At 45.2% G+C, this 22,907-nt stretch overlaps 18 non-coding genes and 1 pseudogene across 18 annotated transcripts; 11 read left to right on the forward strand and 8 right to left on the reverse strand.

Moving 5' to 3' along the window:
• Positions 1 to 10,205, reverse strand: part of LOC124394817 — a 29,783-nt pseudogene extending 19,578 nt beyond the window's left edge.
• Positions 200 to 273, reverse strand: trnai-aau. The gene has a single exon. It is a non-coding gene; the product is annotated as a tRNA-Ile (tRNA).
• On the reverse strand, positions 1,260 to 1,333 carry trnai-aau. Its single transcript has one exon. It is a non-coding gene; the product is annotated as a tRNA-Ile (tRNA).
• On the reverse strand, positions 2,320 to 2,393 carry trnai-gau. Its single transcript has one exon. It is a non-coding gene; the product is annotated as a tRNA-Ile (tRNA).
• On the forward strand, positions 3,141 to 3,213 carry trnaa-agc. The gene has a single exon. It is a non-coding gene; the product is annotated as a tRNA-Ala (tRNA).
• Positions 4,202 to 4,274, forward strand: trnaa-agc. The gene has a single exon. It is a non-coding gene; the product is annotated as a tRNA-Ala (tRNA).
• Positions 10,206 to 12,782: 2,577 nt separating the features above from the next.
• On the forward strand, positions 12,783 to 12,855 carry trnaa-agc. The gene has a single exon. It is a non-coding gene; the product is annotated as a tRNA-Ala (tRNA).
• A 168-nt stretch (positions 12,856 to 13,023) lies between these two features.
• trnai-aau lies at positions 13,024 to 13,097 on the reverse strand. The gene has a single exon. It is a non-coding gene; the product is annotated as a tRNA-Ile (tRNA).
• A 988-nt stretch (positions 13,098 to 14,085) lies between these two features.
• Positions 14,086 to 14,159, reverse strand: trnai-aau. Its single transcript has one exon. It is a non-coding gene; the product is annotated as a tRNA-Ile (tRNA).
• Positions 14,160 to 14,907: 748 nt separating this feature from the next.
• On the forward strand, positions 14,908 to 14,980 carry trnaa-agc. The gene has a single exon. It is a non-coding gene; the product is annotated as a tRNA-Ala (tRNA).
• Positions 14,981 to 16,682: 1,702 nt separating this feature from the next.
• trnas-gcu lies at positions 16,683 to 16,764 on the forward strand. Its single transcript has one exon. It is a non-coding gene; the product is annotated as a tRNA-Ser (tRNA).
• Positions 16,765 to 17,387: 623 nt separating this feature from the next.
• On the forward strand, positions 17,388 to 17,469 carry trnal-aag. Its single transcript has one exon. It is a non-coding gene; the product is annotated as a tRNA-Leu (tRNA).
• Positions 17,470 to 17,730: 261 nt separating this feature from the next.
• On the reverse strand, positions 17,731 to 17,813 carry trnal-cag. Its single transcript has one exon. It is a non-coding gene; the product is annotated as a tRNA-Leu (tRNA).
• A 1,732-nt stretch (positions 17,814 to 19,545) lies between these two features.
• trnaa-agc lies at positions 19,546 to 19,618 on the forward strand. Its single transcript has one exon. It is a non-coding gene; the product is annotated as a tRNA-Ala (tRNA).
• A 617-nt stretch (positions 19,619 to 20,235) lies between these two features.
• On the reverse strand, positions 20,236 to 20,307 carry trnai-aau. Its single transcript has one exon. It is a non-coding gene; the product is annotated as a tRNA-Ile (tRNA).
• An 813-nt stretch (positions 20,308 to 21,120) lies between these two features.
• On the forward strand, positions 21,121 to 21,199 carry trnas-gcu. The gene has a single exon. It is a non-coding gene; the product is annotated as a tRNA-Ser (tRNA).
• A 302-nt stretch (positions 21,200 to 21,501) lies between these two features.
• On the forward strand, positions 21,502 to 21,580 carry trnas-gcu. The gene has a single exon. It is a non-coding gene; the product is annotated as a tRNA-Ser (tRNA).
• A 302-nt stretch (positions 21,581 to 21,882) lies between these two features.
• trnas-gcu lies at positions 21,883 to 21,961 on the forward strand. Its single transcript has one exon. It is a non-coding gene; the product is annotated as a tRNA-Ser (tRNA).
• A 435-nt stretch (positions 21,962 to 22,396) lies between these two features.
• Positions 22,397 to 22,478, forward strand: trnal-aag. Its single transcript has one exon. It is a non-coding gene; the product is annotated as a tRNA-Leu (tRNA).
• Positions 22,479 to 22,907: the final 429 nt, after the last annotated feature.

Below are 22,907 nucleotides of genomic sequence, written 5' to 3' on the forward strand. Positions count from 1 at the left end.
GAGAGGTAGCGGATCGATGCCCGCATTCTCCAGTGCAGTCCTGAAGACTAGCTATTTTGGTGCTAGTGTTGATTGTATGTTCTGCTTCTTTTGGAATTCAAAGTGTAATTCTTTTCCCTAATGTAGCGCCACATGAGGCGCAACAAAGCAACAGATTAACTGTCAGAAAAGGATCTTATAAGCATAATCAAAACCACAATGGCCCGTACGGGGATCGAACCCGCGACCTTGGCGTTATTAGCACCACGCTCTAACCAACTGAGCTAACCGGCCAACACGACAACGTGCCTCCTCCATAGGCACTCGTCCGACGAGCGACAGGTTGGCCAGTGTTGCTTGGATGGATTGCTGTAGGTTTGAGTATCATTAACAGTTCAGGAACTAGTAGGTCTCCTAGTCACATTTTTACACATGGGAGTTATAAGTCCCACTCACCATGCAGAGTACAAAACACTCTTCTAAACCAAGGAGACAATGTAGCTGTGGTGAAATGACACAAATGGAAGCGTTGAAGAAAGCATTTCCACATGAAATTCTTATGGGTCAAACTCCCATCATGCAGATTACAGACCTTTTCTATGGAATTAGTCCAAGGATCTTAGCAGGCATTAATGGCTGGAAGCCCTGAAGGTCAGCAATTCCTATATGTTTTAATGGGGCTCAACATTTCAGTATTATCCATAAAGACCTCTCCTAACTATGCAGAATCTAACATATCCACCTTAATTGACCACTTCTACCCAATCAGTAACACAAACAATTCTTGGTGACTCAAGCCTCTTAGAAAGATGAAGTAGTGCATGGACCCCAATTGGTGAGACAGGGTAGCTTTAACTGAGAGAAGCCACAGATATCATCTAGTCATTTGTGAAATATGCATCTGAAGAGTGAGACTACTTTTCCAGTGCACATAGGGATGAGTTTAAGTAGTATAATTTTTCAGAAGCTACAAAGATCACCTACCCCTGGTCTTACACGTGTTTCAATTCCACAGACCTGTATGTGAAGCGCTGTGTTGGAGGAATTAGCTCAAATGGTAGAGCGCTCGCTTAGCATGCGAGAGGTAGCGGGATCGATGCCCGCATTCTCCAGTGCAGTCCAGAAGACTAGTTATTTCGGTGCTAGTGTTGATTGTATGTTCTGCTTCTTTTGGAATTCAAAGTGTAATTCTTTTCCCTAATGTAGCGCCACATGAGGCGCAACAAAGCAACAGATTAACTGTCAGAAAAGGATCTTATTAAGCATAATCAAAACCACAATGGCCCGTACGGGGATCGAACCCGCGACCTTGGCGTTATTAGCACCACGCTCTAACCAACTGAGCTAACCGGCCAACACGACAACGTGCCTCCTCCATAGGCACTCGTCCGACAAGCGACAGGTTGGCCAGTGTTGCTTGGATGGATTGCTGTAGGTTTGAGTATCATTAACAGTTCAGGAACTAGTAGGTCTCCTAGTCACATTTTTACACATGGGAGTTATAAGTCCCACTCACCATGCAGAGTACAAAACACTCTTCTAAACCAAGGAGACAATGTAGCTGTGGTGAAATGACACAAATGGAAGCGTTGAAGAAAGCATTTCCACATGAAATTCTTATGGGTCAAACTCCCATCATGCAGATTACAGACCTTTTCTATGGAATTAGTCCAAGGATCTTAGCAGGCATTAATGGCTGGAAGCCCTGAAGGTCAGCAATTCCTATATGTTTTAATGGGGCTCAACATTTCAGTATTATCCATAAAGACCTCTCCTAACTATGCAGAATTTAACATATCCACTTTAATTGACCACTTCTACCCAATCAGTAACACAAACAATTCTTGGTGACTCAAGCCTCTTAGAAAGATGAAGTAGTGCATGGACCCCAATTGGTGAGACAGGGTAGCTTTAACTGAGAGAAGCCACAGATATCATCTAGTCATTTGTGAAATATGCATCTGAAGAGTGAGACTACTTTTCCAGTGCACATAGGGATGAGTTTAAGTAGTATAATTTTTCAGAAGCTACAAAGATCACCTACCCCTGGTCTTACACCGTGTTTCAATTCCACAGACCTGTATGTGAAGCGCTGTGTTGGAGGGGAATTAGCTCAAATGGTAGAGCGCCGCTTAGCATGCGAGAGGTAGCGGATCGATGCCCGCATTCTCCAGTGCAGTCCAGAAGACTAGTTATTTCGGTGCTAGTGTTGATTGTATGTTCTGCTTCTTTTGGAATTCAAAGTGTAATTCTTTTCCCTAATGTAGCGCCACATGAGGCGCAAGAAGCAACAGATTAACTGTCAGAAAAGGATCTTATTAAGCATAATCAAAACCACAATGGCCCGTACGGGGATCGAACCCGCGACCTTGGCGTTATCAGCACCACGCTCTAACCAACTGAGCTAACCGGCCAACACGACAAGTAGCCTCCTCCATAGGCACTCGTCCGGCGAGTGACAGGTTGGCCAGTGTTGCTTGGATGGATTGCTGTAGGTTTGAGTATCATTAACAGTTCAGGAACTAGTAGGTCTCCTAGTCACATTTTTACACATGGGAGTTATAAGTCCCACTCACCATGCAGAGTACAAAACACTCTTCTAAACCAAGGAGACAATGTAGCTGTGGTGAAATGACACAAATGGAAGCGTTGAAGAAAGCATTTCCACATGAAATTCTTATGGGTCAAACTCCCATCATGCAGATTACAGACCTTTTCTATGGAATTAGTCCAAGGATCTTAGCAGGCATTAATGGCTGGAAGCCCTGAAGGTCAGCAATTCCTATATGTTTTAATGGGGCTCAACATTTCAGTATTATCCATAAAGACCTCTCCTAACTATGCAGAATCTAACATATCCACTTTAATTGACCACTTCTACCCAATCAGTAACACAAACAATTCTTGGTGACTCAAGCCTCTTAGAAAGATGAAGTAGTGCATGGACCCCATTGGTGAGACAGGGTAGCTTTAACTGAGAGAAACCACAGATATCATCTAGTCATTTGTGAAATATGCATCTGAAGAGTGAGACTACTTTTCCAGTGCACATAGGGATGAGTTTAAGTAGTATAATTTTTCAGAAGCTACAAAGATCACCTACCCCTGGTCTTACACCGTGTTTCAATTCCACAGACCTGTATGTGAAGCGCTGCGTTGGAGGGGAATTAGCTCAAATGGTAGAGCGCTTGCTTAGCATGCGAGAGGTAGCGGGATCGATTCCCGCATTCTCCAGTGCAGTCCAGAAGACTAATTATTTCGGTGCTAGTGTTGATTGTATGTTCTGCTTCTTTTGGAATTCAAAGTGTAATTCTTTTCCCTAATGTAGCGCCACATGAGGCGCAAGAAGCAACAGATTAACTGTCAGAAAAGGATCTTATTAAGCATAATCAAAACCACAACGGCCCGTACGGGGATCTAACCACAGACCTTGGCATTATTAGCCCCACGCTCTAACCAACTGAGCTAACCGCCAACACGACAACGTGCCTCCTCCATAGGCACTCGTCCGGCGAGTGACAGGTTGGCCAGTGTTGCTTGGATGGATTGCTGTAGGTTTGAGTATCATTAACAGTTCAGGAACTAGTAGGTCTCCTAGTCACATTTTTACACATGGGAGTTATAAGTCCCACTCACCATGCAGAGTACAAAACACTCTTCTAAACCAAGGAGACAATGTAGCTGTGGTGAAATGACACAAATGGAAGCGTTGAAGAAAGCATTTCCACATGAAATTCTTATGGGTCAAACTCCCATCATGCAGATTACAGACCTTTTCTATGGAATTAGTCCAAGGATCTTAGCAGGCATTAATGGCTGGAAGCCCTGAAGGTCAGCAATTCCTATATGTTTTAATGGGGCTCAACATTTCAGTATTATCCATAAAGACCTCTCCTAACTATGCAGAATCTAACATATCCACTTTAATTGACCACTTCTACCCAATCAGTAACACAAACAATTCTTGGTGACTCAAGCCTCTTAGAAAGATGAAGTAGTGCATGGACCCCAATTGGTGAGACAGGGTAGCTTTAACTGAGAGAAGCCACAGATATCATCTAGTCATTTGTGAAATATGCATCTGAAGAGTGAGACTACTTTTCCAGTGCACATAGGGATGAGTTTAAGTAGTATAATTTTTCAGAAGCTACAAAGATCACCTACCCCTGGTCTTACACCGTGTTTCCATTCCACAGACCTGTATGTGAAGCGCTGCGTTGGAGGGGAATTAGCTCAAATGGTAGAGCGCTCGCTTAGCATGCGAGAGGTAGCGGGATCGATTCCCGCATTCTCCAGTGCAGTCCAGAAGACTAGTTATTTCGGTGCTAGTGTTGATTGTATGTTCTGCTTCTTTTGGAATTCAAAGTGTAATTCTTTTCCCTAATGTAGCGCCACATGAGGCGCAAGAAGCAACAGATTAACTGTCAGAAAAGGATCTTATAAGCATAATCAAAACCACAACCGCCCGTACGGGGATCTAACCACAGACCTTGGCATTATTAGCCCCACGCTCTAACCAACTGAGCTAACCGGCCAACACGACAACGTGCCTCCTCCATAGGCACTCGTCCGGCGAGTGACAGGTTGGCCAGTGTTGCTTGGATGGATTGCTGTAGGTTTGAGTATCATTAACAGTTCAGGAACTAGTAGGTCTCCTAGTCACATTTTTACACATGGGAGTTATAAGTCCCACTCACCATGCAGAGTACAAAACACTCTTCTAAACCAAGGAGACAATGTAGCTGTGGTGAAATGACACAAATGGAAGCGTTGAAGAAAGCATTTCCACATGAAATTCTTATGGGTCAAACTCCCATCATGCAGATTACAGAGCTTTTCTATGGAATTAGTCCAAGGATCTTAGCAGGCATTAATGGCTGGAAGCCCCGAAGGTCAGCAATTCCTATATGTTTTAATGGGGCTCAACATTTCAGTATTATCCATAAAGACCTCTCCTAACTATGCAGAATCTAACATATCCACTTTAATTGACCACTTCTACCCAATCAGTAACACAAACAATTCTTGGTGACTCAAGCCTCTTAGAAAGATGAAGTAGTGCATGGACCCCAATTGGTGAGACAGGGTAGCTTTAACTGAGAGAAGCCACAGATATCATCTAGTCATTTGTGAAATATGCATCTGAAGAGTGAGACTACTTTTCCAGTGCACATAGGGATGAGTTTAAGTAGTATAATTTTTCAGAAGCTACAAAGATCACCTACCCCTGGTCTTACACCGTGTTTACATTCCACAGACCTGTATGTGAAGCGCTGCGTTGGAGGGGAATTAGCTCAAATGGTAGAGCGCTCGCTTAGCATGCGAGAGGTAGCTTGATCGATGCCCGCATTCTCCAGTGCAGTCCAGAAGACTAGTTATTTCGGTGCTAGTGTTGATTGTATGTTCTGCTTCTTTTGGAATTCAAAGTATAATTCTTTTCCCTAATGTAGCGCCACATGAGGCGCAACGAAGTGTGGCGGGACGTTAATTAGACAGAAACTATAACTCAGCTGACTACGCCACCCTGTTAACAGGGAACACTATTATAGATTAATCATCTACAAAAGACACACAGGTACGTGGTTTCAATAAACAGAGGCAAGAGACGTGGATACCAAAGATACAAAAAAATGTTTTATTTCACAATAAATATGGGTATTACTTTTAAAACATGACTATGGGCTGGAATAAAATAGGCATAAAAACAAAAAGGAAACCGAGGCTTACCTAAAGCAGGTAAACTAGCTTAATGAGTATGCGGCTACTATATCGCCAGGAGCATAACGCCAAGTGCACAAAACGCACCACACACACACACACACACACTCACACAAACACGGTAAGACCAAGCGTGAACACACTGCACCCTGTGATAGAGTCCCACCACCGCACGCGAAGGCCAACTAGCCGTCTGCCTGAAGCCTCGGTTCCTTAATATTGTCGTTTCGACCACAAGTCCAGCCGCACAGGCAAATGGACATCAAACCGGCAAGAAGGCACGGGATTACGGCGGGTTCATGTTTAAAAGCAGTCGCCGAGCCACATGGAATGATTACACGTTGGAAACTGTGAGACAGGAAGAGTCTAAACCAGGAAGGGGCGGGCCTCGGGCAATGACACACAAGCGGTGATCACACACATGGTGCATTAAAAGTCCCCTTTTATATAGTCTTGCTTGTATCTGATTGGACAACTGATGCTTTCATGACAATTTAAAGGGACACCCACAGTTCGTCCCACTACAATCTACCCCCCACTGACGGATCGTCGCCCCGACGGTCCTACTACTAGGGTCAGGATTACCTAATCCCATGGCCTAAAAATGCCTGGCACCATGCCATGCATTTGCTGCTGGGAGCCCTCACCTGTCCCACCTACTGAACGGGGAAGATGGTGTACATTTGGATGTTGGCCCGCATTTGCACGTTTTGTCCTGCGTAACGCACCCTCATCCACCCTAACCAGGGCTTCAGGCTGTGGCTCCGGCAACATAGCTGTATCCCTAGCTGGAGCCTGTAATCCTTGCCAGTTAGCAGGAACGGGTCCCGTAACACTCACCCTCTCCTGTGGACCATGTTCCACCCCAGATGCCAGCCCACTAATTCTTAATTCGACATCAACTTGATCCCGTTCTTGGACCAAAGCTAATAAATCTACCTCATCCTCTTCCTCAGCTAACGATGATGTGCCCACAACTGGGTCAGATAAAGGACTGCCATGGTTAGTACCAACTGTGTCCTTACAGACTCTTCTCTTCTCAGTGAACGATGCACGTTCCTTACCTTGGTCAGGTCATCCACAGGCGCAATGGTGTACACTACACCACCTTCCTTGGGTGCCCTTATCACTTGGTAGACCACTGGGCTCCATAGGTCCTGGATTTTATGGCGGCCCTTACCCCATAATCACGGAGATACACCAGTTGACCCTCCACCAATGGTTCATCTCAGACGTGCTGATCATGATTGGCCTTGCGCCTATCAGCCATGACCTGCAACCGTTCCCGTGCACCTGCAAAGGCCACCTGGAGCCTCGTTTGATGTTCCAAGACCCAGTCATGCACACTACCCTCCCTTAGCTGTGGTTCTCTTCCCAACAGAAAATCTACAGGCAATCGTGGCTCCTGTCCAAACATCAAGAAGTGTGGCGATTCCCCTGTGCTCTGATGAGGGGTGCTATTATAACTGAACACTACCTGGGGAAGACACGCTACCCAGTCTCGTTTCCTGGACACTGGCAGAGTACGCAACAGATTATGTAGAGTGCGGTTAAAGCGTTCACACTGGCCGTTACCGGCCGGGTGATAGGGGGTAGTACGAGACTTCACCACACCATAAAGCTCACATAACTGACGTATCAACAAAGACTCAAAATTTCGACCCTGGTCCGAGTGGAGACGGCCCGGAACACCGAACCTATAAAACCATTCGGTCACCAGGGCTTGTGCCACCGTCTCCGCTCGCTGATCCCTCGTTGGAACAGCAAGGGTATACTTACTGAAAAACATCAGTCATCACCAAAACGTTTTCGATGCCAGAGCTTGTGGGCTCTAACACTGTGAAGTCCACTGCCAAGATGTCATTTGGCCTAGATGACATTAACCGCCCCATAAAAGCCTGAGCCAGTGGCTGGGTGTCTTTGGCTGCCTGGCACCGATCACACTCGTGACACCAACTTGCCACATCCGAGTACACACCTGGCCAATAACACCTCTGTTGCACTAACTCCATGGTGCGCTCCCTGCCCTGGTGTCCATGTTGCTGATGCAACTGCCTTAACACCTCTGGTCTCAAGGCAGCAGGCAAAACCAATTGCAACATCTCTTCCTTACCATTAGGGCAGTGAACCCGACGATACAGCATACCATCTAACTCCCTCAACCGATCCCACTGGCGGAGCAAGGTTAAGGCTGCCTTAGTCATTTGGTGCCGCTCATTAGGTCCTGGGCGATTTCCTTGTCTCCAAAATCGCAACACTTCCCAAATAACTGGATCAGCTGCCTGCAAAGAACGCAAGTCACCAGCAGAATAACCAGGAAGTGTAGAGACCATACACTGGGTCGCTATACCCACAGAATCTACCCCAGCTAATGGCCACAAAGACTCAGGAATTACAGTGCCGGGGGTCAACCCATCCAACCCACCAGGTTCCAGGGGATCCCTCCGTGACAGCGCATCTGCATTTCTATTACTCTTACCAGAGCGATACTTAATCTCAAAATCGAAAGCCGCCAGCTGAGAAGCCCAACGCTGCTCAGTCGCCCCCAACTTTGCAGAGATCAGATGGCTAAGGGGATTATTATCTGTGAATACCACACACTTATTACCCAACAGATATTCACGGAATTTCTCCGTCATGGCCCACTTGAGCGCAACAAACTCCAACTTCATAGAGCTATAATTTGACATGTTGCGCTCAGTGGGCCTTAAACTGCGACTAGCATATGCCACTGGTCTTACCTTGCCTTCAGTTTCCTGGGAAAGGACTGCCCCTAACCCTTGATAACTGGCGCCCACCTCCAGAATAAACGGTTTAGAGAAATCCGCATACGCAAGTACTGGGGCGGTAGTCAGTTTCTCCTTTAACCCCTCAAAGCTCACCTGACAGTTTTCACTCCAGGCACTAGCAAAACTCCTACTTTTCTGCTTACCCTTTACACCAGCAAATTCCCCCACCAGCTTATGCAGTGGGGCAGCCAACTTGGCAAACCCCTCCACAAACTGCCGATAGTAGCTGGAAAAACCCAGAAAGGATCTTAACTCTGTAACGCTAGAGGGACGAGGCCACTGGGCCACAGCCTCGATCTTACTAGGGTCAGTTGCCACACCCCTGGAAGAGATAACATGACCCAAATATTTCACCTCTTGCTGAAGAAAGGCGCACTTCTCTAGCCTAGCCTTTAACCCTTCCCGTTCCAGACGGCTTAAAACAACCTCCAACCTCTCCAAATGTTGAGTAATTGAGGTGGAGAACACCACGATATCGTCTAGATATAAAAGTAAGGACTGACACTGTTGGTCCCCAAATACCCTCTCCATAAGTCGCTGGAAGGTAGAGAGGGCATTGCACAACCCAAAAGGCATACGATTCCATTCAAACAGGCCAAATGGGGTGCAAAAAGCGGTCTTTGGCTTATCCCCCTCTGTGACAGGGACCTGGTTATAACCACTAGCTAGATCCATAGTGGAAAACCAACAGGCCCACGTCAACGCATCCAGCGACTCCTCAATCCGAGGCAAAGGAAATACATCCCTCCTGGTCTTGGCGTTTAACTGGCGGTAGTCAACGCATAAGCGTAGACTACCATCCTTTTTTTTTACCAAGACAATTGGGGAGGCATATGGGCTGCAACTTTTCCTAATTACCTGAGACTCCAGCAGCTGATTGATGTGGGCTCGAACAACCTCATACTCAGAGGGAGGTACCCGGCGATGTCGCTGCCGCACAGGGATATCATCTAAGAGGGGGATATCATGAGATATAAGACTTGTACATCCCAAATCACCATCATGTTCGGAGAATACCGTCTGATATTTTGTAAGCAAGGCCCTCACCTTGCCCTGTTCCAGTTCTGGCAATGCAGTCAGGTCTACTTTTGCAATCTGCTCTAAAACAGGGGCACTAACTGCTAGAGTGGCTTGAGAATACACATTTGCTGTAGTGGATCTAACTTCAGTAACACCTGCCGGCAAACTGACAACATGCACTCTACCCAGGGTACCTAATACTCGGCGTGGAAAAAGGAGGACATCAGACGTGCCTATGTTGACCACTGGCACATAAACTGAGCCTCCAATCCCTCGCACCAAGGCGGGGGATGCCAGCAACCCTTCAGGTAACCCAGACTCAATGGGCTCGAACAGTACAGTACTACCTGCCAACTGTTCTGCACAAGTTGCCGCAACCAACTTAATAGTACCACCTGTGACACGACATGCCCGAGGACCACGCACTCTTACCCTAGTCATACACTCAACGCGAGATTGCTCGCTACCTTGATGGCAGTGTTGTAGGGCTTGAAAAACTGAAAGTGGCGCACTAGAAACCGGAGGAAAATCAAACAAAGCGGGGCCATGCTGTCCAAAGAGCTCCTGGTAGCATCGCCCAAGTACATTCATCCCCAACACACCAGGGACTTGAGAGCGCAAGCCACCAGGAGGATCCCTGACCACCAGCACCCCACATCGCTGAACTATCCTACCACAGAGCTCAATATCCAATTCCATATAACCGATATATGGAATTGAGAGCCCATTTGCAGCTCTTAGCTGCAACCAGGGACACGACCTCAAGTGCTCCTGACCCCATGGCTCAAAATGTTGAATAAAACAACTTTCCGTAATCCTTGATACCATCGAACCGGTGTCAATTAAACAAGGGACTAACACACCACCAATTGAAACATTCAGATGCGGGCAAGAAGACATTAAGTTTGGAACTGAACTAGATTTCTTACCATCTGAGTCAGCCATTTTCCCAGCCGAGCTGTGACTCTTCAGCACGGCCGGAATTAGTTTTCCGACACATTAGCTTGCGACTGCACACCTCCAATGGCCTGATCAACACGAGAACGTAATGGTGACCGGGACATGACACGTTCCCCTTCGCATTCCCGTGCAAAATGGCCTGGTTTTTGACAACGCCTACAGATCATGGGCCCACTACGAAAAGTTTGGGTACGAGGACGAGAATGGGGCCCTTGCAAACGGGCAATATTCTGGGTAAGCTGATTTAATTGCTCTTGTTGTAATTTTAACATTTCTCTAAGCTCCCCTATTCCAGACTTCTCAGACGAGCTACAACGGCCCTGAACTTCATACTGAAACCCGTGCGCCAAAGGGACAGAAAGACTTCGACCCCTTGCTCCGCCCGGCATTCCCTCCCGCTCCCAACGAATAGCTTCGCCACGCACCTCCAAGAGTGTAGAATGGGGCTGTCGACGAACCAATTGTTTCAATTCACGGCGAAGAGAAGGGTCACAAACATATTCGACAAACTGGTCCCTTAATAAAATCTCTGCATTTGGCATGGCATTTGGGGACTTCTGCCTCACTTTCTCCAAGAGGCTCAATAAGGCCAAAGAGAACTCCAGCAAGGTCTCGCCTCCCTGTTGCTTCCTAGAAAAAAAGGCTTCCTGCAGGGCAACATAAGACTGGGAGCATCCATATAACTCTTGCAAAATGGAAAAAATTCTCTCTGGGTCTCCACGCTCAATAACAGGGCGATGTCTAACCTCCTCACGTGCGTTCCCTCCTAAATGATCAAATAGGAAAAATGCCTGGTCTGCCACTGACAAATGACAAGTTCTTATACAAGCTTTTGCTTCCTCGATCCACTCATTAATGCCAATGCCCGATCTACCATCGAATATTGGACATTTTCTATCCCTTGAATAAACACAAGGCGTTCGGTTAACGTGGCACCAGCACTAACTGGTTGATCAATAGGTGGCACCACAGATTCTCGAGAGGGGCCAGCTATGGGACTGGATGGAGCAGCATGACTCTGCTCCTGGCGCAATTTGTCATTATCCGCCCTTAATTGAGCAACAAGCTCCCTTAATTCCTGCAATTCCGCTTCCATTTGTTTACGGGAAACTTAACGAACAAAGTCAGTAAAAGCTATGGAAACACACTGCTGGAACGCTCCAAGTCCACTGAAATGACACTGCTGCTTTGTTCCACACACTCTAAACACAAAAAAAAACAAAAGAAAGAAAAGCACACAATAAATACAAAAAAATAACCTCTAATCCATCCACAAGTCACAACTAAAACCTTTAACAAAATAACAATAAGCATCCACGTCTCAGCCCAACAAAGAGAAACGCAATCCTGCCGACTACGCCAAAGTGTGGCGGGACGTTAATTAGACAGAAACTATAACTCAGCTGACTACGCCACCCTGTTAACAGGGAACACTATTATAGATTAATCATCTACAAAAGACACACAGGTACGTGGTTTCAATAAACAGAGGCAAGAGACGTGGATACCAAAGATACAAAAAAATGTTTTATTTCACAATAAATATGGGTATTACTTTTAAAACATGACTATGGGCTGGAATAAAATAGGCATAAAAACAAAAAGGAAACCGAGGCTTACCTAAAGCAGGTAAACTAGCTTAATGAGTATGCGGCTACTATATCGCCAGGAGCATAACGCCAAGTGCACAAAACGCACCACACACACACACTCACACAAACACGGTAAGACCAAGCGTGAACACACTGCACCCTGTGATAGAGTCCCACCACCGCACGCGAAGGCCAACTAGCCGTCTGCCTGAAGCCTCGGTTCCTTAATATTGTCATTTAGACCACAAGTCAAGCCGCACAGGCAAATGGACATCAAACCGGCAAGAAGGCACGGGATTACGGCGGGTTCATGTTTAAAAGCAGTCGCCGAGCCACATGGAATGATTACACGTTGGAAAGTGTGAGACAGGAAGAGTCTAAACCAGGAAGGGGCGGGCCTCGGGCAATGACACACAAGCGGTGATCACACACATGGTGCATTAAAAGTCCCCTTTTATATAGTCTTGCATGTATCTGATTGGACAACTGATGCTTTCATGACAATTTAAAGGGACACCCACAGTTCGTCCCACTACAGAAGCAACAGATTAACGGTCAGAAAAGGATCTTGTTAAGAATAATCAAGAAGAGTGAGACTACTTTTCCAGTGCACATAGGGATGAGTTTAAGTAGTATATTTTTTCAGAAGCTACAAAGATCACCTACCCCTGGTCTTACACCGTGTTTCCATTTCACAGACCTGTATGTGAAGCGCTGCGTTGGAGGGGAATTAGCTCAAATGGTAGAGCGCTCGCTTAGCATGCGAGAGGTAGCGGGATCGATGCCCGCATTCTCCAGTGCAGTCCAGAAGACTAGTTATTTCGGTGCTAGTGTTGATTGTATGTTCTGCTTCTTTTGAAATTCAAAGTGTAATTCTTTTCCATAATGTAGCGCCACATGAGGCGCAACGAAGCAACAGATTAACTGTCAGAAAAGGATCTTGTTAAGAATAATCAAAACCACAATGGCCCGTACGGGGATCGAACCCGCGACCTTGGCGTTATTAGCACCACGCTCTAACCAACTGAGCTAACCGGCCAACACGACAATGAGCCTCCTCCATAGGCACTCGTCCGACAAGCGACAGGTTGGCCAGTGTTGCTTGGATGGATTGCTGTAGGTTTGAGTATCATTAACAGTTCAGGAACTAGTAGGTCTCCTAGTCACATTTTTACACATGGGAGTTATAAGTCCCACTCACCATGCAGAGTACAAAACACTCTTCTAAACCAAGGAGACAATGTAGCTGTGGTGAAATGACACAAATGGAAGCGTTGAAGAAAGCATTTCCACATGAAATTCTTATGGGTCAAACTCCCATCATGCAGATTACAGACCTTTTCTATGGAATTAGTCCAAGGATCTTAGCAGGCATTAATGGCTGGAAGCCCTGAAGGTCAGCAATTCCTATATGTTTTAATGGGGCTCAACATTTCAGTATTATCCATAAAGACCTCTCCTAACTATGCAGAATCTAACATATCCACCTTAATTGACCACTTCTACCCAATCAGTAACACAAACAATTCTTGGTGACTCAAGCCTCTTAGAAAGATGAAGTAGTGCATGGACCCCAATTGGTGAGACAGGGTAGCTTTAACTGAGAGAAGCCACAGATATCATCTAGTCATTTGTGAAATATGCATCTGAAGAGTGAGACTACTTTTCCAGTGCACATAGGGATGAGTTTAAGTAGTATAATTTTTCAGAAGCTACAAAGATCACCTCCCCCTGGTCTTACACCGTATTTCCATTCCACAGACCTGTATGTGAAGGGCTGCGTTGGCGGGGAATTAGCTCAAATGGTAGAGCGTTCGCTTAGCATGCGAGAGGTAGCGGGCTCGATGCCCGCATTCTCCAGTGCAGTCCAGAAGACTAGTTATTTCGGTGCTAGTGTTGATTGTATGTTCTGCTTCTTTTGGAATTCAAAGTGTAATTCTTTTCCCTAATGTAGCGCCACATGAGGCGCAACAAAGCAACAGATTAACTGTCAGAAAAGGATCTTATAAGCATAATCAAAACCACAATGGCCCGTACGGGGATCGAACCCGCGACCTTGGCGTTATTAGCACCACGCTCTAACCAACTGAGCTAACCGGCCAACACGACAAGTAGCCTCCTCCATAGGCACTCGTCCGACAAGCGACAGGTTCGCCAGTGTTGCTTGGATGGATTGCTGTAGGTTTGAGTATCATTAACAGTTCAGGAACTAGTAGGTCTCCTAGTCACATTTTTACACATGGGAGTTATAAGTCCCACTCACCATGCAGAGTACAAAACACTCTTCTAAACCAAGGAGACAATGTAGCTGTGGTGAAATGACACAAATGGAAGCGTTGAAGAAAGCATTTCCACATGAAATTCTTATGGGTCAAACTCCCATCATGCAGATTACAGACCTTTTCTATGGAATTAGTCCAAGGATCTTAGCAGGCATTAATGGCTGGAAGCCCTGAAGGTCAGCAATTCCTATATGTTTTAATGGGGCTCAACATTTCAGTATTATCCATAAAGACCTCTCCTAACTATGCAGAATTTAACATATCCACTTTAATTGACCACTTCTACCCAATCAGTAACACAAACAATTCTTGGTGACTCAAGCCTCTTAGAAAGATGAAGTAGTGCATGGACCCCAATTGGTGAGACAGGGTAGCTTTAACTGAGAGAAGCCACAGATATCATCTAGTCATTTGTGAAATATGCATCTGAAGAGTGAGACTACTTTTCCAGTGCACATAGGGATGAGTTTAAGTAGTATAATTTTTCAGAAGCTACAAAGATCACCTACCCCTGGTCTTACACCGTGTTTCAATTCCACAGACCTGTATGTGAAGCGCTGTGTTGGAGGGGAATTAGCTCAAATGGTAGAGCGCTCGCTTAGCATGCGAGAGGTAGCGGGATCGATGCCCGCATTCTCCAGTGCAGTCCAGAAGACTAGTTATTTCGGTGCTAGTGTTGATTGTATGTTCTGCTTCTTTTGGAATTCAAAGTGTAATTCTTTTCCCTAATGTAGCGCCACATGAGGCGCAACGAAGCAACAGATTAACTGTCAGAAAAGGATCTTATTAACCAAGACGGGACTCGCATCTTGTGGCAAAGAGTGGCTCGGATCTACTCTTCTAGCTTCCAAACGGTGCTGGGAAACCCAGTGGGGTTCTTGTCAATATCAGATGAAGTTTCAATTGAATTTGAATTACAATGTAAAGGATTCAATCAGAGACGATGCTCAGCCATCATGATAACAAAACAAGTGTTCAAGCCAGTAATTTTAAATGAAACCTAGACATTTGTTTTGGTGACCATGTGTAGGCCGAAAAACTAACGCACAAAAGTCATGGATGTATGTTGTTGCCGTTTTAATTATCTACGGGGTTGACTTCAAAACGTGCTGCTGCAGTGTTAAAGAGCTGTGTTCCAGTATTTCTTCTCTTTAAGCATGTTCTGAGCACATGCAGATCTTGAAGTGAAAGGATTTTAAAATAGGTTTTACTTTTCTTCATTTTGAAGCGATACTCATCCTTATCTGTGATCTTAATCGATGTTCACCTCTCTGCTAATCACATTTAAACACTACATTTTACACTTATTCCCAATGAAAGGTGGCTCATATAAAATTGTGACATTTATTGAATGTATGATTAAAAATGACTCTGGCCTAAGTGTTCTTAGGCCAGCTAAAAATGTGCATATAGGAAGATATTGCACGCAAACATTTGATACCTTCATGGCATTATGTGTTCAGATTGCCATGATGGAATCCTTGATCACAATTTCCTTGTAGAGCTTTTTCTTAATCTGCAAAATTGTCCGACCAATATGAAATAAAATGGTAGGATTTTTTTTTTTGTATATTCAAAAGGTCCAAATGACACATACTAAGCTTATTTTTTAGAAAGCATTAAAGGACTGGATTATGCAGACCAGTGTACAGTGTAAAGCCATACACTGATTTGCTTTTATGTGACACTTTTTCTTTCACAATGGCTGTACATGAGAAAGTGTCACGGTTTATGGCGAATAATGCTCTTCACACCTTGGGAGACAATGGTCCACCTCCTAATTGAATTATCAAGATAACATGCCACTGTAGGAAAGGAAATAAAAGGAATCTGAGGATACTAACAGAAAGGACGTTTCATTTTTTTTTCCTTTTGCACTTTATTTACACACAGATTTAACCACACATTTGCACACTTTTGTACCATTCGAGGAATCAGATCCTGTACAAACGACAACACAAGTGAACATCGCGTGCCTGGCATTCCAAAGTGTTTTTCTGCTTCTTACAATCCGCTCGTTTGCAAGGCACAAAGATCCAGCAAGCAGGAGTGACAATAGGTCTGGTGTAGGCATTGTGCTCTTTCACGGGCCAAAGGGGTCCTTGGGCGACAGGTAGCTTGGCCAAGTAGACTGAGGTGCTGGGTTTACCCACGGCTGCCAGGGAGTATTTTAAAGGTTGTGTGAATTGCGACTTTTGGTCATCAAAGGTTTCCTAGGGATTGTGGCTCCCCTTCTTTCTCACTGTCCACTTACGTGCCTCCGGTGGGCTCAAGAGCCCAACTAAGACAAAAAAGCAAAATGTACCTCGTTTCTTCAGCAGTGCCGTCAGTTCTCTTTATCGGACGAGGTGGCCGAGAGGTTAGGGCGATGGACTGCTAATCCATTGTGCTTTGCACGCGTGGGTTCGAGTCCCGCCCTCGTCGCAAGGTTGTGTCTTTGTCACCGATTTGCAACAACTTGTGGCTCTTTTGCTATTTCTATCACAGGGCTTTAGGATATAATGCTTCTCAGTAAAGCCATACTTGACTGTTTAGAGGAATTTCTGAAGCTGAGAGATTTGCGTAAGCATTGTGACTTCTTGCCTCCAAAGGCTTCCCTAGGGATTGTGGCCCCCGTCTTTCTTGCTGTCCACGTACATGCCTTCAGTGGCCTCAAGAGGCCAACTTAGACAACAAACCAAAATTTACCATTGGCAGAAGACGCAAGTGTGCCGTTACCTTTAGAGGAATTTCCGAAGCTGTTTTTGTTGCTGTCTATTTTGCAAAGGTTGTCTGTTTCACGATGGATCGTTGCAGCTGTGGCAAAATGACAGTGGCAAAAAAAACTTGCGTCTAAATCCTGTTATTATATGTGGATGATTGTTGACAATCAGAGGGCAATGCAATGGACCACCAATTCTGCACAGCCTGTTGTGTGTTTTTGTATCACTTTGTTCTCGAGCAAAAGTCTTTTGTAAAGCGTGTTTCGTGCTTGCCGCTGACGTTATGGCCGGCTGCGACAGCATCTCCTCCACAAGCTGGCCGTCTCATCTCCCGTTCTCGCTACTGGTAGCGTGGCCGAGCGGTCTAAGGCGCTGGATTAAGGCTCCAGTCTCTTTGGAGGCGTGGGTTCGAATCCCACCGCTGCCACTTTATAATTTTGGTCAAATACAGTAGATCTCCTTCCGTTAATTCTGCAGATGTTGATCAGCGGGTCCAAAGCCTAGATCCGTCGAGATTTTGGCAAAATTTTTCAATATCAAACAAGCAGACTTGAGCATTATCCAAGCAAACAGTAGAATTCGAACAGAGTCAGCATGTTAAATAGTTTTCTCTCATGTTTTTCCAGTATCAACTCAACAAGTCTCCCCTCCATGGGCTCAGTTCATTGTGACCAACTAGGTAGACATCTGTCAGAAGTGGGATTCGAACCCACGCCTCCAGAGGAGACTGCGACCTGAACGCAGCGCCTTAGACCGCTCGGCCATCCTGACAGCCAGGGCGTGAAGCCTCTTGCCTTGGTGACCATTGTCTAGGTCATATGTTGAACACACAAATGTAGAAGACGTATTTCGTTCGCGGTTTAATTATCTATGCGGATGACTTTAAATAGTTCTGCTGCAGTGTTAAAGCGCTGTGTTCTGGCGGAACAATCTGTGGGGAATTTGTGAAAGACACCACTAAGATCACAAATGTAGTAGGCATGATTTTAACATGGTGCAGGGAGACCCCAACAGATATTAGGTCCGTCACCTTATCCTCCCAGCCTTGATTATGGAAAGTTTTCCATGACCCATGCACATACACCAATGAGTCAACTGGTGCTTGCCTGCATCAAAAGGAAACCAATGGCAATCTTTCTGTTTGGTGCACAAAGTTGGCAGGTCATTCGAATCCAGCATTTGTCCTTTTCACCCATGTACTCATCACATGCAGATAGTGAAGTAATAGGATTTGGAAATAGGTTTTTACTTTTCCCCACTCTGAAGTGAAACTCATCCTTATATGTGATCTCAATCTATGTCCACCTCTCTGCTAATCACATGCGAGCACAACATTCTTACCCCTATTCCCTATTCTAAAATATTATTATATATTGTTTAAATGTTGATGAACACAAATGTTAATAAAAAACTACTTTAATTAAAAACAACAAGCAATTTTGTCTTGTGTTTCTTCCCCCTAACTGTACTTCCCCCAAACCGTAAATTTTTACCCCTATTGCATATTGTACATTTTCACCTTGTATATGGTGGACATTCAAACATTTGACCTTTCCTTAAAAAGTATGTGCTGTTATCTACTCCAACAAGGCTAGTTATTTTTTTTAGTTGAAGAGATTGTGGCAAGCAAAATTACTATTTCCGCTCAAGGTTATTATGTCCCCATGGATTTTAATCCACTTATCCTACAGCAATTTGATTACAATGCTTACAATATTTTTATCCTTTTTTATCTGGATAGAGTTGTATTTAACATTGGGGAACACCCACTAACTAAGTCAGCTCATGTTATTACTTATATTAGATAAGCCGTTGTTCCCTTATCAGCCTGACTTTTTACTTCATGAAACAAAAAGACAATAAAATGCAGCTTGTCATACTACTAATACTAAAAAAGTTTAGAAAACTTTTGCACTACATCAGTACATCATGTAGTGCACCTAGGGATGAGTTTAAGTAGTATAATTTTTTCAGAAGCAACGAAGATCACCTACCCCTGGTCTTACACCGTGTTTCAATTCCACAGACCTGTATGTGAACAGCTGTGTTGCACTGGAATTAGCTCAAATGGTAGAGCGCTCGCTTAGCATGCGAGAGGTAGCGGATCGATGCCCGCATTCTCCAGTGCAGTCCTGAAGACTAGCTATTTTGGTGCTAGTGTTGATTGTAAGTTCTGCTTCTTTTGGAATTCAAAGTGTAATTCTTTTCCCTAATGTAGCGGCAAATTAGGCGCAACAAAGCAACTGAGGTGTCTCAAGCCTCTTAGAAAGATGAAGTAGTGCATGGACCCCAATTGGTGAGACAGGGTAGCTTAAACTGAGAGAAGCCACAGATATCATCTAGTCATTTGTGAAATATGCATCTGAAGAGTGAGACTACTTTTCCAGTGCACATAGGGATGAGTTTAAGTAGTATAATTTTTCAGAAGCTACAAAGATCACCTACCCCTGGTCTTACACCGTGTTTCAATTCCACAGACCTGTATGTGAACAGCTGTGTTGGAGGGGAATTAGCTCAAATGGTAGAGCGCTCGCTTAGCATGCGAGAGGTAGCGGGATCGATGCCCGCATTCTCCAGTGCAGTCCAGAAGACTAGTTATTTCGGTGCTAGTGTTGATTGTATGTTCTGCTTCTTTTGGAATTCAAAGTGTAATTCTTTTCCTAATGTAGCGCCACATGAGGCGCAACAAAGCAACTGAGGTGTCTCAAGCCTCTTAGAAAGATGAAGTAGTGCATGGACCCCAATTGGTGAGACAGGGTAGCTTAAACTGAGAGAAGCCACAGATATCATCTAGTCATTTGTGAAATATGCATCTGAAGAGTGAGACTACTTTTCCAGTGCACATAGGGATGAGTTTAAGTAGTATAATTTTTCAGAAGCTACAAAGATCACCTACCCTGGTCTTACACCGTGTTTCAATTCCACAGACCTGTATGTGAACAGCTGTGTTGCACTGGAATTAGCTCAAATGGTAGAGCGCTCGCTTAGCATGCGAGAGGTAGCGGGATCGATGCCCGCATTCTCCAGTGCAGTCCAGAAGACTAGTTATTTCGGTGCTAGTGTTGATTGTATGTTCTGCTTCTTTTGGAATTCAAAGTGTAATTCTTTTCCCTAATGTAGCGCCACATGAGGCGCAACAAAGCAACAGATTAACTGTCAGAAAAGGATCTTATAAGCATAATCAAAACCACAATGGCCCGTACGGGATCGAACCCGCGACCTTGGCGTTATTAGCACCACGCTCTAACCAACTGAGCTAACCGCCAACACGACAAGTAGCCTCCTCCATAGGCACTCGTCCGACAAGCGACAGGTTCGCCAGTGTTGCTTGGATGGATTGCTGTAGGTTTGAGTATCATTAACAGTTCAGGAACTAGTAGGTCTCCTAGTCACATTTTTACACATGGGAGTTATAAATCCCACTCACCATGCAGAGTACAAAACACTCTTCTAAACCAAGGAGACAATGTAGCTGTGGTGAAATGACACAAATGGAAGCGTTGAAGAAAGCATTTCCACATGAAATTCTTATGGGTCAAACTCCCATCATGCAGATTACAGACCTTTTCTATGGAATTAGTCCAAGGATCTTAGCAGGCATTAATGGCTGGAAGCCCTGAAGGTCAGCAATTCCTATATGTTTTAATGGGGCTCAACATTTCAGTATTATCCATAAAGACCTCTCCTAACTATGCAGAATTTAACATATCCACTTTAATTGACCACTTCTACCCAATCAGTAACACAAACAATTCTTGGTGAGTCCGCCCTCGTCGCAAGGTTGTGTCTTTGTCACCGATTTGCAACAACTTGTGGCTCTTTTGCTATTTCTATCACAGGGCTTTAGGATATAATGCTTCTCAGTAAAGCCATACTTGACTGTTTAGAGGAATTTCTGAAGCTGAGAGATTTGCGTAAGCATTGTGACTTCTTGCCTCCAAAGGCTTCCCTAGGGATTGTGGCTCCCCTTCTTTCTCACTGTCCACTTACGTGCCTCCGGTGGGCTCAAGAGCCCAACTAAGACAAAAAAGCAAAATGTACCTCGTTTCTTCAGCAGTGCCGTCAGTTCTCTTTATCGGACGAGGTGGCCGAGAGGTTAGGCGATGGACTGCTAATCCATTGTGCTTTGCAGCGTGGGTTCGAGTCCGCCCTCGTCGCAAGGTTGTGTCTTTGTCACCGATTTGCAACAACTTGTGGCTCTTTTGCTATTTCTATCACAGGGCTTTAGGATATAATGCTTCTCAGTAAAGCCATACTTGACTGTTTAGAGGAATTTCTGAAGCTGAGAGATTTGCGTAAGCATTGTGACTTCTTGCCTCCAAAGGCTTCCCTAGGGATTGTGGCTCCCCTTCTTTCTCACTGTCCACTTACGTGCCTCCGGTGGGCTCAAGAGCCCAACTAAGACAAAAAAGCAAAATGTACCTCGTTTCTTCAGCAGTGCCGTCAGTTCTCTTTATCGGACGAGGTGGCCGAGAGGTTAGGCGATGGACTGCTAATCCATTGTGCTTTGCAGCGTGGGTTCGAGTCCGCCCTCGTCGCAAGGTTGTGTCTTTGTCACCGATTTGCAACAACTTGTGGCTCTTTTGCTATTTCTATCACAGGGCTTTAGGATATAATGCTTCTCAGTAAAGCCATACTTGACTGTTTAGAGGAATTTCTGAAGCTGAGAGATTTGCGTAAGCATTGTGACTTCTTGCCTCCAAAGGCTTCCCTAGGGATTGTGGCTCCCCTTCTTTCTCACTGTCCACTTACGTGCCTCCGGTGGGCTCAAGAGCCCAACTAAGACAAAAAAGCAAAATGTACCTCGTTTCTTCAGCAGTGCCGTCAGTTCTCTTTATCGGACGAGGTGGCCGAGAGGTTAGGCGATGGACTGCTAATCCATTGTGCTTTGCAGCGTGGGTTCGAGTCCGCCCTCGTCGCAAGGTTGTGTCTTTGTCACCGATTTGCAACAACTTGTGGCTCTTTTGCTATTTCTATCACAGGGCTTTAGGATATAATGCTTCTCAGTAAAGCCATACTTGACTGTTTAGAGGAATTTCCGAAGCTGTTTTTGTTGCTGTCTATTTTGCAAAGGTTGTCTGTTTCCACGATGGATCGTTGCAGCTGTGGCAAAATGACAGTGGCAAAAAAAACTTGCGTCTAAATCCTGTTATTATATGTGGATGATTGTTGACAATCAGAGGGCAATGCAATGGACCACCAATTCTGCACAGCCTGTTGTGTGTTTTTGTATCACTTTGTTCTCGAGCAAAAGTCTTTTGTAAAGCGTGTTTCGTGCTTGCCGCTGACGTTATGGCCGGCTGCGACAGCATCTCCTCCACAAGCTGGCCGTCTCATCTCCCGTTCTCGCTACTGGTAGCGTGGCCGAGCGGTCTAAGGCGCTGGATTAAGGCTCCAGTCTCTTTGGAGGCGTGGGTTCGAGTCCCGCCCTCGTCGCAAGGTTGTGTCTTTGTCACCGATTTGCAACAACTTGTGGCTCTTTTGCTATTTCTATCACAGGGCTTTAGGATATAATGCTTCTCAGTAAAGCCATACTTGACTGTTTAGAGGAATTTCTGAAGCTGAGAGATTTGCGTAAGCATTGTGACTTCTTGCCTCCAAAGGCTTCCCTAGGGATTGTGGCTCCCCTTCTTTCTCACTGTCCACTTACGTGCCTCCGGTGGGCTCAAGAGCCCAACTAAGACAAAAAGCAAAATGTACCTCGTTTCTTCAGCAGTGCCGTCAGTTCTCTTTATCGGACGAGGTGGCGAGAGGTTAGGCGATGGACTGCTAATCCATTGTGGCAAGGTTGTGTCTTTGTCACCGATTTGCAACAACTTGTGGCTCTTTTGCTATTTCTATCACAGGGCTTTAGGATATAATGCT

The sequence above is a fragment of the Silurus meridionalis genome, chromosome 12 (assembly GCF_014805685.1).
Source record: "Silurus meridionalis isolate SWU-2019-XX chromosome 12, ASM1480568v1, whole genome shotgun sequence".
Lineage (NCBI taxonomy): Eukaryota > Metazoa > Chordata > Actinopteri > Siluriformes > Siluridae > Silurus > Silurus meridionalis.